Here is a 15,559-nt window from a genome sequence, read left to right as displayed (position 1 = left end):
TATCATGGCCAATCAACCTAACCCGCATATTTTTGGACTGTGGGAGGAAACCCACGCAAACATGAGGAGAACATGCAAACTCCACACAGACAGTGATCCAAGGCTGTCCTATCCTTCTGTAGACTCTTTGGCTGGAATCCTCTGACCTTGCCCGCAGCTGGGATTCTTTGGTCCCACTACTGTGAATGGTGATTTGGCTGAGCGCCAAATTCTCCGTTCTTACTGGCAGAGATAGAGACCGGCGTGTGAGACTGAAGAATTCCAGCCTTTGTGTTATCCTCACTGCTTGCCTTCCCACCTATACCTGTGTCATCCTCAAACTTGGCAACAGTATGTTCACTTCCCTCGTCCAAGTCGTTAATATATATTGTTAATAACTGTGGCCCTAGGACTGATCCCTGTGGCACAGGATGCCATCCTGAAAATGTCCCTCTTATCCCAGCTCTCTGTCTTCCATCAGTTAGCCAATCCTCTATCCATGCTAATATGCTACCTCCAACACCGTGGGCATTGTTAAGTAGCCTTTTGTGTGGTACTTTATCAAACCCTTTTCGGAAATCCAAGTATATTACATCTACTAGTTCCCTTTATTTATCCTGTTCATTACCACCTCAAAACAATTCTAATAAATTGATCAGGCATGATTTCACCTTCATGAAAGCCTGCTGACTCTGCTTAATTATATTATATATTTCTAAATGCTCTGCTATTGTATTCTTTATAATGGATTCTAGTATTTTCCCTATGACAGAAGTTAAGCTAACTGGCCTGTAGTTACCTGTTTTTTGTCTCTCCAATTCCCCACCTCTTTTTGAATTATAGTGTCACATTGTTAGTTTTCTAATCCTCTGGGACTTTCCAGAATTTAAGGATTCGTGGAAAGTTATGACCAGTGCATCTGCTATCTCTGTAGCTACTTCCTTTAATATCCTAGGAAGCAACCCATCAGGTCCGGGGACTTACTGACCTTTCACCCCATTACATCCCCTAGTACTTATTCTCTTGTTACTGCATGTATTCCCTCCTCCCCTTTGCCCCTTGATTATTTCATATTTCTGGAATGTAGGAAATCAGATTTTGGAAAATTAAAACCAATACATCAACTACCTCAGTAGCCACTTCTTTCAAGGCCTTAGAACATAAGAACATAAGAACATAAGAAATAGGAGCAGGAGTAGGCCATCTGGCCCTTCGAGCCTGCCCCGCCATTCAATAAGATCATGGCTGATCTGAAGCGAATCAGTTCCACTTACCCGCCTGCTCCCCATAACCCCTAATTCCCTTATCAATCAGAAAACTATCTACCCGTAATTTAAACATATTCAACGAGGAAGCCTCCACCACTTCAATGGGCAGAGAATTCCAGAGATTCACTACCCTCTGAGAGAAGAAGTTCCCCCTCAACTCTGTTCTGAACCGGCCCCCCCTTATTTTAAGGCTGTGCCCTCTAGTTCTGGTTTCCCTTCTAAGTGGAAAGAATCTCTCCGCCTCTACCCTATCCAGCCCCTTCATTATCTTATATGTCTCTATAAGATCACTCCTCATCCTTCTAAACTCCAACGAGTACAGACCCAATCTGTTTAATCTCTCCTCATAAGCTACACCCCTCATCTCCGGTATCAACCTGGTGAACCTTCTCTGCACTCCCTCCAAGGCCAATATATCCTTTCGCAAATAAGGGGACCAAAACTGCACACAGTACTCCAGTTGCGGCCTCACCAGTGCCTTGTACAGTTGCAGCAAGACCTCCCTGCTTTTATATTCTATCCTCCTCGCGATAAAGGCCAACATTCCATTTGCCTTCTTGATCACCTGCTGCACCTGCAGACTGAGTTTTTGCGATTCGTGCACAAGGACCCCCAGGTCCCTCTGCACAGTCGCACGATGTAATTTTTCTCCATTTAAATAATATTCCAATTTACTATTATTTCTTCCAAAGTGGATAACCTCACATTTGCTAACGTTATATTCCATCTGCCAGATCCTCGCCCACTCGCTCAGCCTATCCAAATCTCTCTGCAGACTTTCCGCGTCCTCCACGCAATTCGCTTTCCCACTCACCTTCGTGTCATCAGCAAACTTGAATACCCTAGATTCAGTCCCCTCCTCCAGATCATCTATGTAAATGGTAAACAATTGAGGCCCCAGCACCGATCCCTGCGGCACGCCACTGGTCACCAACTGCCAACCAGAAAAGCACCCATTTATCCCAACTCTCTGCTTCCTGTTAGATAGCCAATCCCCAATCCACGCCAACACCTTACCCCTAACTCCATGTACCCCAATCTTCTACAGCAACCTTTTGTGAGGCACCTTATCGAACGCCTTCTGGAAATCTAAAAACACCACATCCACCAGTTCCCCTCTGTCAACCGCACTAGTGACATCTTCATAAAAGTCCAGTAGATTCGTCAAACACGACTTTCCCTTCATGAATCCATGCTGCGTCTGCTTGATCGAACCATTCTTATTCAGGTGCTCTGGTATTTCCTCTTTAATAATGGACTCTAGCATCTTCCCAACTACGGACGCTAAGCTAACTGGCCTGTAGTTACCCGCCTTTTGTCTACTTCCTTTTTTAAACAGCGGCGTAACAGTAGCTGTTTTCCAGTCAGCCGGCACTACCCCAGAGTCCAGCGAATTTTGATAAATTACTACTAACGCATCTGCTATTACCTCAGCCATTTCTTTCAGTACCCTGGGATGCATTCCATCCGGGCCCGGGGACTTGTCTACCTTCAGTCCTATTAGTCTACCAAGCACCACCTCCTTAGTAACAGTAATTGTATTAAGGACCTCCCCTCCCACCAACTCTCGATCTCTAATATTCGGCAAACTATTTGCGTCTTCCACCGTGAAGACCGACACAAAGAACTTATTTAAAGTCTCAGTCATTTCCTCGTTTTCCACTATTAAATCCCCCCTCTCATCTTCCAAGGGTCCAACATTCACTCTAGCCACTCTATTCCTTTTTATATACTTGTAAATACTTAGGGTGAAGTCCATCCGGACCCAGGGATTTGTCAGCTTGCCGACCCAACAATTTGCTCAGTATACTTACTTCCCTGGTGATTGTAATTTTCCTGAATTCCTCCCTCAAAGAACAAAGAACAACAAAGAACAACAAGAACAAAGAACAATACAGCACAGGAACAGGCCCTTCGGCCCTCCAAGCCCGCGCCGCTCCCCGGTCCAGGATTGAATCCTGAATCCAGGACCCCCGCCCAATTTTCCAGCCTATCTACATCCTAATATCCTATCCACCGAGCTGTCCCTCACAGCTACGATGCTTTGTTCATCACAACCTATTAACTCACCCCCACCCCCCCATTCCAGACCATGTGATCTCCAGGGAGAGGCGAAAACCCAGAGTGAAAACCCCAGGGCCAATATGGGGAAAATAAAATCTGGGAAATTCCTCTCCGACCCCCTGTGGCGATCGAAACAAGTCCAGGAGATCACACTGGCCCTGATCAGAAAATGCTTCCCAACCCTATTCATTTCCACTTCTGCTTTACGAACACCATCTGAACTCCCTGCCCCTGAGACAGGTTCCCAACTATCCGCAGTCTCGCTCTGTACTGGCACCAGCAAGATGATCATAGAATGAAGCCTTGAAACGAGAAACAAAGAACAATTAGCCCGTGCCGCTCTCTGGTCCAAACTAGACCACTCTTTTGTATCCCTCCCTTCCCACTCCGTTCATATAGCTGTCTAGATAAGTCTTAAACGTTCCCAGTGTGTCCGCCTCCACCACCTTGCCCGGCAACACATTCCAGGCCCCCACGACCCTCTGTGTAAAATATGTCCTTCTGATATCTGTGTTAAACCTCCCCCCCTCCACCTTGAACCTATGACCCCTCGTGAACGTCACCACCGACCCGGGGAAAAGCTTCCCACCGTTCACCCTATCTATGCCTTTCATCATTTTATACACCTCTATTAAGTCTCCCCTCATCCTCTGTCTTTCCAAGGAGAACAACCCCAGTTTCCCCAATCTCTCCTCATAACCAAGCCCCTCCATACCAGGCAACATCCTGGTAAACCTCCTCTGTACTCTCTCCAAAGCCTCCACGTCCTTCTGGTAGTGTGGCGACCAAAACTGGACGCAGTATTCCAAATGCGGCCGAACCAACGTTCTATACATCTGCAACATCAGACCCCAACTTTTATACTCTATGCCCCGTCCTATAAAGGCAAGCATGCCATATGCCTTCTTCACCACCTTCTCCACCTGTGACGTCACCTTCAAAGATCTGTGGACTTGCACACCCAGGTCCCTCTGCATCTCTACACCCTTTATGGTTCTTCCATTTATCGTGTAGCTCCTCCCTACATTATTCCCACCAAAATGCATCACTTCGCATTTATCAGGATTGAACTCCATCTGCCAGTTCTTTGCCCAAATTTCCAGCCTATCTATATCCTTCTGTAGCCTCTGACAATGTTCCTCACTATCTGCAAGTCCTGCCAGTTTTGTGTCGTCCGCAAACTTACTGATCACCCCAGTTACTCCTTCTTCCAGATCATTTATATAAATCACAAACAGCAGAGGTCCCAATACAGAGCCCTGCGGAACACCACTAGTCACAGGCCTCCAGCCGGAAAAAGACCCTTCCACTACCACCCTCTGTCTTCTATGACCAAGCCAGTTCTCCACCCATCTAGCCACCTCCCCCTTTATCCCATGAGATCCAACCTTTTTCACTAGCCTCCCTTCCATTTCCTGATTTATGGCTATTTCTGGGATGCTACTTGTGTCCTCTGTAGTGAAGACGGGTGCAAATTCCCTGTTTAATTCATCTGCCATAACCCTACTTTCCATTATCAATCCCCCAGATGCATTTTCTATTGGACTAATGCTTACTTTATTAACCCTTACTTAAATATCTATAGAAACTCTTACTGTCTGTCTTTATATTGCTGGCTAGCTTCATCTCTTACTCTAGTTTTTCCTTCCTTAGCAATCTTTCTGTTACTCTTAGTTCTTTATACTCTTTAAAATCTTCTGACCTGTCACCCGGCTTTGAGCAAATATATGCCTTTTCTTTAAGTTTAATACTGTCTTTAAAAGCTGGAATAAGGACACTTTGCCTGAATGCACGAAGCATTCGGAGCAAGGTAAATGAGTTGATGGTGCAAATCAGCACAAGTGGGTACGATCTAGTGGCCATTACAGAAACGTGGCTGAAAGGTGACCAGGACTGGGAGATGAATATCCAGGGGTATCAGGCGTTTAGGAAGAATAGACAGGAAGGAAAAGGTGGTGGGGTCGCGCTATTAATAAGAGATAATATCAGGGTAGTACTGAGGGATGACATAGGCTCTGAGGAACAAAACGTGGAATCATTATAGGTAGAGATGAGGAATAGTAGAGGGAGAAAGACACTAGTAGGTGTGGTATATAGGCCCCCAAATAATAATGTTGAGGTAGGGAGGGCTATAAACAAGCAGATAAGGGATGCGTGTAAAAACGGAACGGCAATAATCATGGGGGACTTCAACATGCACATTGACTGGCAGACTCAAGTCGGTAAGGGTGGGATGGAGGAAGAGTTCTTAGAATGCTGTCGGGATAGTTTCCTTGAACAGCATGTTACGGAACCGACAAGGGAACGAGCTATTTTGGATCTGGTATTGCGTAACGAGGTAGGTAGAATTAAGGATCTTATTGTGAAGGACCCTCTTGGGTCTAGTGACCACAATATGGTCGAATTTCTGATTCAGATGGAAGAGGAGAAAGTTTGGTCCCAAACCAGTGTCCTCTGTTTGAACAGAGGGAAATATGATAGGATGAGGGATGAATTGGCTAAGGTAGACTGGGAGAGCAGGCTGGCAGGTAGGATAGCTGAGGAACAGTGGAGGATTTTTAAGGAGATCCTTTTCAGTTCTCAGCAAAAATATATTCCAGCAAAAAACAAGGATTGTAAGAAAAGGGAGAACCAGCCGTGGATAACGAAGGAAATAAAGGAGAGTATTAAAATAAAAACAGCTGCGTACAGAGTGGCCAAAAATAGTGGAGAAAGAAGTGATTGGGAAAAATTTAAGAAACAACAAAGAGAGACTAAGAAAGCGATAAAGAAAGGAAGGACAGACTATGAAGCTAGGCTAGCAATTAATATAAAAAATGATAGTAAAAGTTTTTATAAATATATAAAAAGGAATAGAGTGGCTAGAGTGAATGTTGGACCCTTGGAGGACGAGAGGGGGGAGTTAATAGTGGGAAATGAGGATATGGCTGAGTCTTTAAATAAGTTTTTTGTGTCGGTCTTCACGGTGGAGGACACAAATAGTTTGCCAAATATTAACGATAGAGGGTTGGCAGCAGGAGAAATACTTAATACGATTAATGTTACCAGAGAGGCAGTGCTGGGTAGACTAATGGGACTGAAGGTGGACAAGTCCCCGGGTCCGGATGGAATGCATCCCAGGGTATTGAAAGAAATGTCAGAGGTAATAGTGGATGCGTTAGTGATTATTTATCAAAACTCGTTGCATTCTGGGGTAGTGCCGGTTGATTGGAAAACGGCTAATGTTACGCCGCTGTTTAAAAAAGGAAGGAGACAAAAGGCGGGTAACTATAGGCCGGTCAGCTTAACGTCTGTAGTAGGGAAAATGCTGGAATCCATTATTAAAGAGGAGATAGCAGGGCATCTGGATAGAAATGGTTCGATCAATCAGACGCAGCATGGATTCATGAGGGGAAAGTCGTGCTTGACGAACTTGTTGGATTTTTATGAAGATGTGACTAGGGCGGTTGATGGAGGAGAACCGGTGGATGCGGTGTTTTTGGATTTCCAAAAGGCGTTTGATAAGGTGCCCCATAAAAGGCTGCTGAAGAAGATTAGGGCACACGGAGTTGGGGGTAGTGTGTTAAAGTGGATTGGGGACTGGCTATCCGACAGGAAGCAAAGAGTCGGAATAAATGGGTGTTTTTCCGGTTGGAGGAAGGTAACTAGTGGCGTGCCGCAGGGATCGGTACTCGGGCCGCAACTATTTACCATTTATATAGATGATCTGGAGGAGGGGACGGAGTGTAGGGTAACGAAGTTTGCAGACGACACAAAGATAAGTGGAAAAGTGAATCGTGTGGAGGACGGAGAAGATCTGCAGAGAGATTTGGACAGGCTGAGTGAGTGGGCGAGGATATGGCAAATGGAGTATAACGTTGATAAATGCGAGGTTATACACTTTGGAGGAAATAATAACAAATGGGATTACTATCTCAATGGAAACAAATTAAAACATGCTACCGTGCAAAGGGACCTGGGGGTCCTTGTGCATGAGACGCAAAAGCCCAGTCTGCAGGTACAACAGGTGATCAAGAAGGCAAATGGGATGTTGGCCTATATTGCGAGGGGGATAGAATATAAAAGCAGGGATGTCTTGATGCACCTGTACAGGGCATTGGTGAGGCCGCAGCTGGAATACTGTGTGCAGTATTGGTCCCCTTATATGAGGAAGGATATATTGGCATTGGAGGGAGTGCAGAGAAGGTTCACCAGGTTGATACCGGAGATGAGGGGTTTGGATTATGAGGAGAGGCTGAGGAGATTGGGTTTGTACTCGTTGGAGTTTAGAAGGATGAGGGGGGATCTTATGGAGACTTATAAGATAATGCGGGGGCTGGATAGGGTGGAGGCGGAGAGATTCTTTCCACTTAGTAAGGAAGTTAAAACTAGAGGACACAGCCTCAAAATAAAGGGGGATCGGTTTAAGACAGAGTTGAGGAGGAACTTCTTCTCCCAGAGGGTGGTGAATCTCTGGAATTCTCTGCCCACTGAGGTGGTGGAGGCTACCTCGCTGAATATGTTTAAAGCGCGGATGGATGGATTCCTGATCGGTAAGAGAATTAAGGGTTATGGGGATCAGGCGGGTAAGTGGTACTGATCCACGTCAGATCAGCCATGATCTTATTGAATGGCGGGGCAGGCTCGAGGGGCTAGATGGCCTACTCCTGCTCCTATTTCTTATGTTCTTATGTTCTTAACTCCAACAACACTAAAGAAGCTCAACACCATCCAGGACAAAGCAGCCCTGCTTGATTTGCACTCCATCCACGATCTGAAACATTCACTTCCTCCGCCACCCATGCGGTAGTTAGCATTGGACACCATGTACAAGATGCACTGCATCAACTCACTTAGACTCTTCTGACGGCATCTTCCAAACCCACAAACTCTACCACCTCAAAGGACAAAGGCAGCCGACACGTTGGAAACTCCACCCACTGGAGGTTCCCATCCAAGCTGCTCACCTTTCTGGTTTGGAAACATATCGCCATTCCTTCACTGTGGCTGGGTCAAAATCATGGAACTCATTCCCTAACAGCGCTGTGGGTGTACCTACACCACATGGGCTGCAGCAGTTCAAGAAGGCAGCTCACCGCCACCTTCTCAAGGGTGATGAGATGGGCAATAAATGCTTGGCCTAGCCAGCGACACCCACATCCTGTGAATGAGTAAAAAATAAATAAATAGTGGAGTAGAATGTGGAAGCGAAGTGATCATATTAGAACCAATACCAGGCAGAATCTAGCCAAGGAGGAGAATCCAAGAGGAAGTTTACATAACTCCCAGTGCTGGCAAAAAATCTATCAGTCTCCCACCATATGTATTTATGTGCAGCTGACAGTGAGAACCTCGATGTCTCTGCTAACACCCTGGGAGAAACAAATGACAAAGAAATTGAGGTGAGTTGGCCTTCACAGTAACTGGCAATGCCCAGAGGCACTAGGCCTTCACCTGGGAAGGTGATGTTACCTACGACACCAGGAATAGTTCAGTGCTGTAAGTTAATTTTACTGGGATTTACTTTAAGTTTAATTTCCAAGGACACCGGGCTAGTGAAATCATTATTCTTTGATAAGATTGGCTCATTCGAAGAAAAAGTCATAGCTGGAAGCAAAAACAAGTGGTATGGAACTGTTAGACTTTTCATTTAATCTTGCCTGCTGAAATACAGATATCCAATGATATGTGGGAGCATTAGATGCGACTGCAGTGAATAAGCCCTGTTCATCAGCCTGCTAATGGCAAAGTAGGCCTGTACTGAATGTTCATTATGAATACTTATCAGCAGCTCTCTCAGTCTAACTGACACGGGATGAATGGAAGTTTTTGGGGAGTTTGTGTGGCACCAGGGATGGAATGTTATGGGAGGATGAAGCTAGTCTGGAAAAGACAGCTTGAGACATGCTAAGGCAGAGACAAGGTAAGAATATAGCCAGTGTGTGCAACAGGCCAAAGGGGCAACCAGAGGGTAGACTGACATTAAAGGCAGAACATTTAACACAAAGTTTTGGCAAAGAACTCGATGCAGAATAGGGTATCTTGAAATAAAGTAAATCATTATGTGACCAAAAGCCCTTTTCAATAATCCATTCAGGCAACCACTCCAGAAACAAGCTATAAAGTAAAAGACAGTCGGTGTTGGGATACTTCATTACAGTCGGCGGTGGGAGGCTTCATTACAGTCAGTGGTGGTAAGGTTCATTACACTCAGTGCTGGGATACTTCATTACAGTCAGTGCTGGGATACTTCATTACAGTCAGTGCTGGGATACTTCATTACAGTCAGTGCTGGGAGGCTTCATTACAGTCAGTGCTGGGATACTTCATTACACTCAGTGCTGGGATACTTCATTACAGTCAGTGCTGGGGGGCTTCATTACAGTCAGTGCTGGGATACTTCATTACAGTCAGTGCTGGGGGGCTTCATTACAGTCAGTGCTGGGAGGCTTCATTACAGTCAGTGCTGGGATACTTCATTACAGTCAGTGCTGGGGGGCTTCATTACAGTCAGTGCTGGGATACTTCATTACAGTCAGTGCTGGGGGGCTTCATTACAGTCAGTGCTGGGAGGCTTCATTACAGTCAGTGCTGGGAGGCTTCATTACAGTCAGTGGTGGCAAGGTTCATTACACTCAGTGCTGGGATACTTCATTACAGTCAGTGCTGGGGGGCTTCATTACAGTCAGTGCTGGGAGGCTTCATTACACTCAGTGCTGGGATACTTCATTACAGTCAGTGCTGGGGGGCTTCATTACAGTCAGTGCTGGGATACTTCATTACAGTCAGTGCTGGGAGGCTTCATTACAGTCAGTGGTGGCAAGGTTCATTACAGTCAGTGCTGGGATACTTCATTACAGTCAGTGCTGGGATACTTCATTACAGTCAGTGCTGGGATACTTCATTACAGTCAGTGCTGGGAGGCTTCATTACAGTCAGTGCTGGGAGGCTTCATTACAGTCAGTGCTGGGAGGCTTCATTACAATCAGTGCTGGGATACTTCATTACAGTCAGTGCTGGGGGGCTTCATTACAGTCAGTGCTGGGATACTTCATTACAGTCAGTGCTGGGAGGCTTCATTACAGTCAGTGCTGGGATACTTCATTACAGTCAGTGCTGGGAGGCTTCATTACAGTCAGTGGTGGCAAGGTTCATTACAGTCAGTGCTGGGATACTTCATTACAGTCAGTGCTGGGAGGCTTCATTACACTCAGTGCTGGGATACTTCATTACAGTCAGTGCTGGGGGGCTTCATTACAGTCAGTGCTGGGATACTTCATTACAGTCAGTGCTGGGAGGCTTCATTACAGTCAGTGCTGGGATACTTCATTACAGTCAGTGCTGGGATACTTCATTACAGTCAGTGCTGGGATACTTCATTACAGTCAGTGCTGGGATACTTCATTACACTCAGTGCTGGGATACTTCATTACAGTCAGTGCTGGGAGGCTTCATTACAGTCAGTGCTGGGAGGCTTCATTACACTCAGTGCTGGGAGGCTTCATTACAGTCAGTGCTGGGGGGCTTCATTACAGTCAGTGCTGGGAGGCTTCATTACAGTCAGTGCTGGGGGGCTTCATTACAGTCAGTGCTGGGATACTTCATTACAGTCAGTGCTGGGAGGCTTCATTACAGTCAGTGCTGGGGGGCTTCATTACAGTCAGTGCTGGGGGGCTTCATTACAGTCAGTGCTGGGATACTTCATTACAGTCAGTGCTGGGAGGCTTCATTACAGTCAGTGCTGGGAGGCTTCATTACAGTCAGTGCTGGGAGGCTTCATTACAGTCAGTGCTGGGAGGCTTCATTACAGTCAGTGCTGGGATACTTCATTACAGTCAGTGCTGGGATACTTCATTACAGTCAGTGCTGGGAGGCTTCATTACAGTCAGTGCTGGGATACTTCATTACAGTCAGTGCTGGGAGGCTTCATTACAGTCAGTGCTGGGAGGCTTCATTACACTCAGTGCTGGGATACTTCATTACAGTCAGTGCTGGGAGGCTTCATTACAGTCAGTGCTGGGAGGCTTCATTACACTCAGTGCTGGGGGGCTTCATTACAGTCAGTGCTGGGAGGCTTCATTACAGTCAGTGTTGGGATACTTCATTACAGTCAGTGCTGGGATACTTCATTACAGTCAGTGCTGGGAGGCTTCATTACAGTCAGTGCTGGGAGGCTTCATTACAGTCAGTGCTGGGATACTTCATTACAGTCAGTGCTGGGAGGCTTCATTACAGTCAGTGCTGGGAGGCTTCATTACAGTCAGTGCTGGGAGGCTTCATTACAGTCAGTGCTGGGATACTTCATTACAGTCAGTGCTGGGAGGCTTCATTACAGTCAGTGCTGGGAGGCTTCATTACAGTCAGTGCTGGGAGGCTTCATTACACTCAGTGCTGGGATACTTCATTACAGTCAGTGCTGGGAGGCTTCATTACAGTCAGTGCTGGGATACTTCATTACACTCAGTGCTGGGATACTTCATTACACTCAGTGCTGGGATACTTCATTACAGTCAGTGCTGGGATACTTCATTACAGTCAGTGCTGGGATACTTCATTACAGTCAGTGCTGGGAGGCTTCATTACAGTCAGTGCTGGGAGGCTTCATTACAGTCAGTGCTGGGAGGCTTCATTACAGTCAGTGCTGGGATACTTCATTACAGTCAGTGCTGGGAGGCTTCATTACAGTCAGTGCTGGGAGGCTTCATTACACTCAGTGCTGGGAGGCTTCATTACAGTCAGTGCTGGGAGGCTTCATTACAGTCAGTGCTGGGAGGCTTCATTACAGTCAGTGCTGGGAGATTTCATTACACTCAGTGCTGGGGGGCTTCATTACAGTCAGTGTTGGGATACTTCATTACAGTCAGTGCTGGGATACTTCATTACAGTCAGTGCTGGGAGGCTTCATTACAGTCAGTGCTGGGATACTTCATTACAGTCAGTGCTGGGGGATTTGCAGTCAATGGTGGGATGGTTCATTACAGTCGATGATTGGAGACTTCATCATAGTCGATGGTGGAAGGTTCATTACAGTGAGTTGTGAGAGGTTTCATTACAGTCGATGGTGGAAAAGAACGACTAAAGCTAATCTGCTATCCATGGCAATATCTCACACCAAAACAATGAGTTTCGATTTTCCACGACAACCTTTGATGTGGCACCTTATCATTTGCCTTCTGGAAATCTTACAGCACCATAGAAAGCATTCCTTCCGGATGTATCACAGCTTGGTACAGCTCCTGCTCTGTCCAGGACTGCAAGAAACTACAAAGGGTTGTGAACAAAGTCCAATCCATCACTCAAACCAGCCTCCCATCCATTGACTCTGTCTGCACTTTCCGCTGCCTTGGAAAAGCAGCCAGCATAATTAAGGACCCCACGCACCCCGGACATTCTCTTTTCCACCTCCTTCTGTCAGGAAAAAGATACAAAAGTCTGAGGTCACGTACCAATCGACTCAAGAACAGCTTCTTCCCTCCTGCTGTCAGACTTTTGAATGGACTTACCTTGCATTAAGTTGATCTTTCTCTACACCCTAGCTATGACTGTAACACTACATTCTGCACCCTCTCCTTTCCTTCTCTCCTGTGTACCCTATGAAAAGGTATGTTGTCTTTTCACTGTATCCCAACACGTGACAATAATAAATCAATGAAGGGAGGGAGAGATTCCGCTTTTTGACCTGTGTGTGGAAGGTCCTTTGTTCTGTCTCCATGCTCTACTAGGGCAATGGGGGTAAGGGTGGGAGACAGGGGGGGAGGGTCTGTCTCCATGCTCTACTAGGGCAATGGGGGTAAGGGTGGGAGACAGGGGGGGAGGGTCTGTCTCCATGCTCTACGAGGGCAATGGGGTGAAGGTGGGAGGTGGAGGGGGGGGGGCGGGGGTCTGTCTCCATGCTCTACGAGGGCAATGGGGTGAAGGTGGGAGGCGGGGGGGGGGGGGGGGGCGGGGGTCTGTCTCCATGCTCTACGAGGGCAATGGGGTGAAGGCGGGGGGGGGGGGGGGGGGGGGAGAGGGGGCTGGGGGGGTGGGGAGGGGGTTCAGAGAGTCCATATTCCAAATGAGGGCCAGATTGTCTCTCTGTAAACTCATTTCCACACCAGCATGTAGAGCTTAACCCACCGTGAAATTCATTATTTTGCTGTGGCCACATCAGCTTTTAATAATAGGTATCAATGATTCAATTCTCTGGAAATTTCAATATCTCCCCAGGCTTGTCTGATGTACTTTTAATACCGCACTTACAATTTCTTCAAAGACTTGACTGAGCACCGGTGGCAGTTAAAGGAAGCTTTGATTAATATTAAGCCTGTATTTTCTGCTGTGCACCATGAAACATTAAATACAGATCCCCACACAGGACATGACGGTATTTTTTAATTGCAAAATATTGAATAGCTCATTGGAGTAGTGCTCATGGTGCTAATGATAAAAGGCAAATCCATTTACAAGTCAGTCAGCTAAGTGAGGGCTGGAACAGAATCAAATTTGGCATATTGATAGGAACAGCAATGTGGAATAATGAAGCAGTATTGTCTGGCACGAAGCTCCCATACAACAACTAATTTACAAGGAGGATCAGTCTGTACTCTGGGCGTCGGGGAGGGAAGAAAGATGAGCTACAGTTTTGACTGCTTCAGCGTTGGAAAATAGGAGTCGGCCAGTCAGCCCATCAAGCCTGCTCTGCAATTCAATATGATCAAGGCTGATCAGCCACTTCCATGCCTTTTTCTACACTACCCCCATATCCCGTTATGCCACTGGTATTTAGAAATCTATCAATCTCTGCTCTAAACATACTCAGTGACTGAGCTTCCACAACCCTCTGGGGCAGAGAATTCCAAAGATTCACAACCCGCTGAGTAAAGAAATTTCTCCTCATCTTGGTCCTAAGCAGCTTCCCCCTTATTTTGAAATTATGCCCCCTGGTTCTAGACTCCCCAGCCAGGGGAAACATCTTACCTACATCTACTCTTTAAGTACTTTATAGGAAAGCAGCCAGCATAATTAAGGACCCCACGCACCCTGGACATTCTCTCTTCTACTTTCTTCCATCGGGAAAAAGATACAAAAGTCTGAGGTCACGTACCAACTGACTCAAGAACAGCTTCTTCCCTGCTGCCACTCAGTTGATCTTTCTCTATACCCTAGCTATGACCGTAAGACTATATTCTGCACCCTCTCCTTTCCTTATCTATGAACGGTATGCTTTGTCTGTATAGCGCGCAAGAAACAATACTTTTCACAGTTTGTTAATACATGTGACAAAAATAAAATCAAAATCAATGAGATTACCTCTCATTCTTCGAAACTGTAGAGAATACAGGCCCAATTTACCCAATCTCTCCGCCATCCCCGAAACAAGCTGGTGAACCTTTGTTGCATTTAAGAGAAGGACACAGGTTCACCAGGTTATACAATAATAAAAATAAATGCTGGAAAAACTCAGCAGGTCAGGCAGCATCTGTGGAGAGAAGCAGTTAATGTATGACTCTTCCTTTTAGCTCTGAAGAATTCATACAGACTCCAAACATTAATTCTGTTTCTCTCTCCACAGATACTGCCAGGCCTGTTGAGTTTTTCCAGCACTTTCTGTTTTTATTTCAAATTTGCGACATCTGCGGTGTTTTGCTTTTGTATCACTATTTTACAAGATCCTATTGGCATGTCTGTGACCCCCATCGCAGGCTTTGTGGCCCCACAACTGGCTGCACTTCCTCTGATGTGCGATTCTGGCAGAAGGTTGCTGGATAGACTGGAGGTATGAGTTGTGGAGGGCTGCTCCCCACTTTGTTAACACCTCCCTGGAGGTCCAAGTGGAATATATCATACCGAGAAAGGAATAGTCCACTCCTGAATCTTGAAGAGCATTTCCAAAGGCACTTTTGGGCATGGCCGCCTAAACACATTTTTAAATGTAAAACGAAAATGCAATTTTAGCTTCAAGAATGTGTGAGAGGAAGAGAGAGCACGCAAGACATGGAATGCCCCAGAGACAATCAGACAGCAGTAGAAAATGAATTACAGATTGGGTCAAACCAGACCTAGTGTTGATGTGGAAAGAAGTCGAACAACAGCACCCCTCCCATATTCATGTCTATGGACCCTTGGTTTCTCTCTCTCTGGGTGGCATTTAATGTTGGTATTGGGAGTCTTGCCTGCCGATTGGAGAGCTGGTGAGAGCCCTGTGTTGCCTCCTTTTGGGAAGGCCCGCCAAATTAACTGCCTGCCAGCTGCTTAAGTTAGACAACAGGGGTCAGAAGCCTGACCCC

The sequence above is a fragment of the Mustelus asterias genome, chromosome 17, assembly GCF_964213995.1.
Source record: "Mustelus asterias chromosome 17, sMusAst1.hap1.1, whole genome shotgun sequence".
NCBI lineage: Eukaryota > Metazoa > Chordata > Chondrichthyes > Carcharhiniformes > Triakidae > Mustelus > Mustelus asterias.
The sequence above is the reverse complement of the archived record's forward strand: the minus strand, read 5'-3'. Positions refer to the sequence as shown.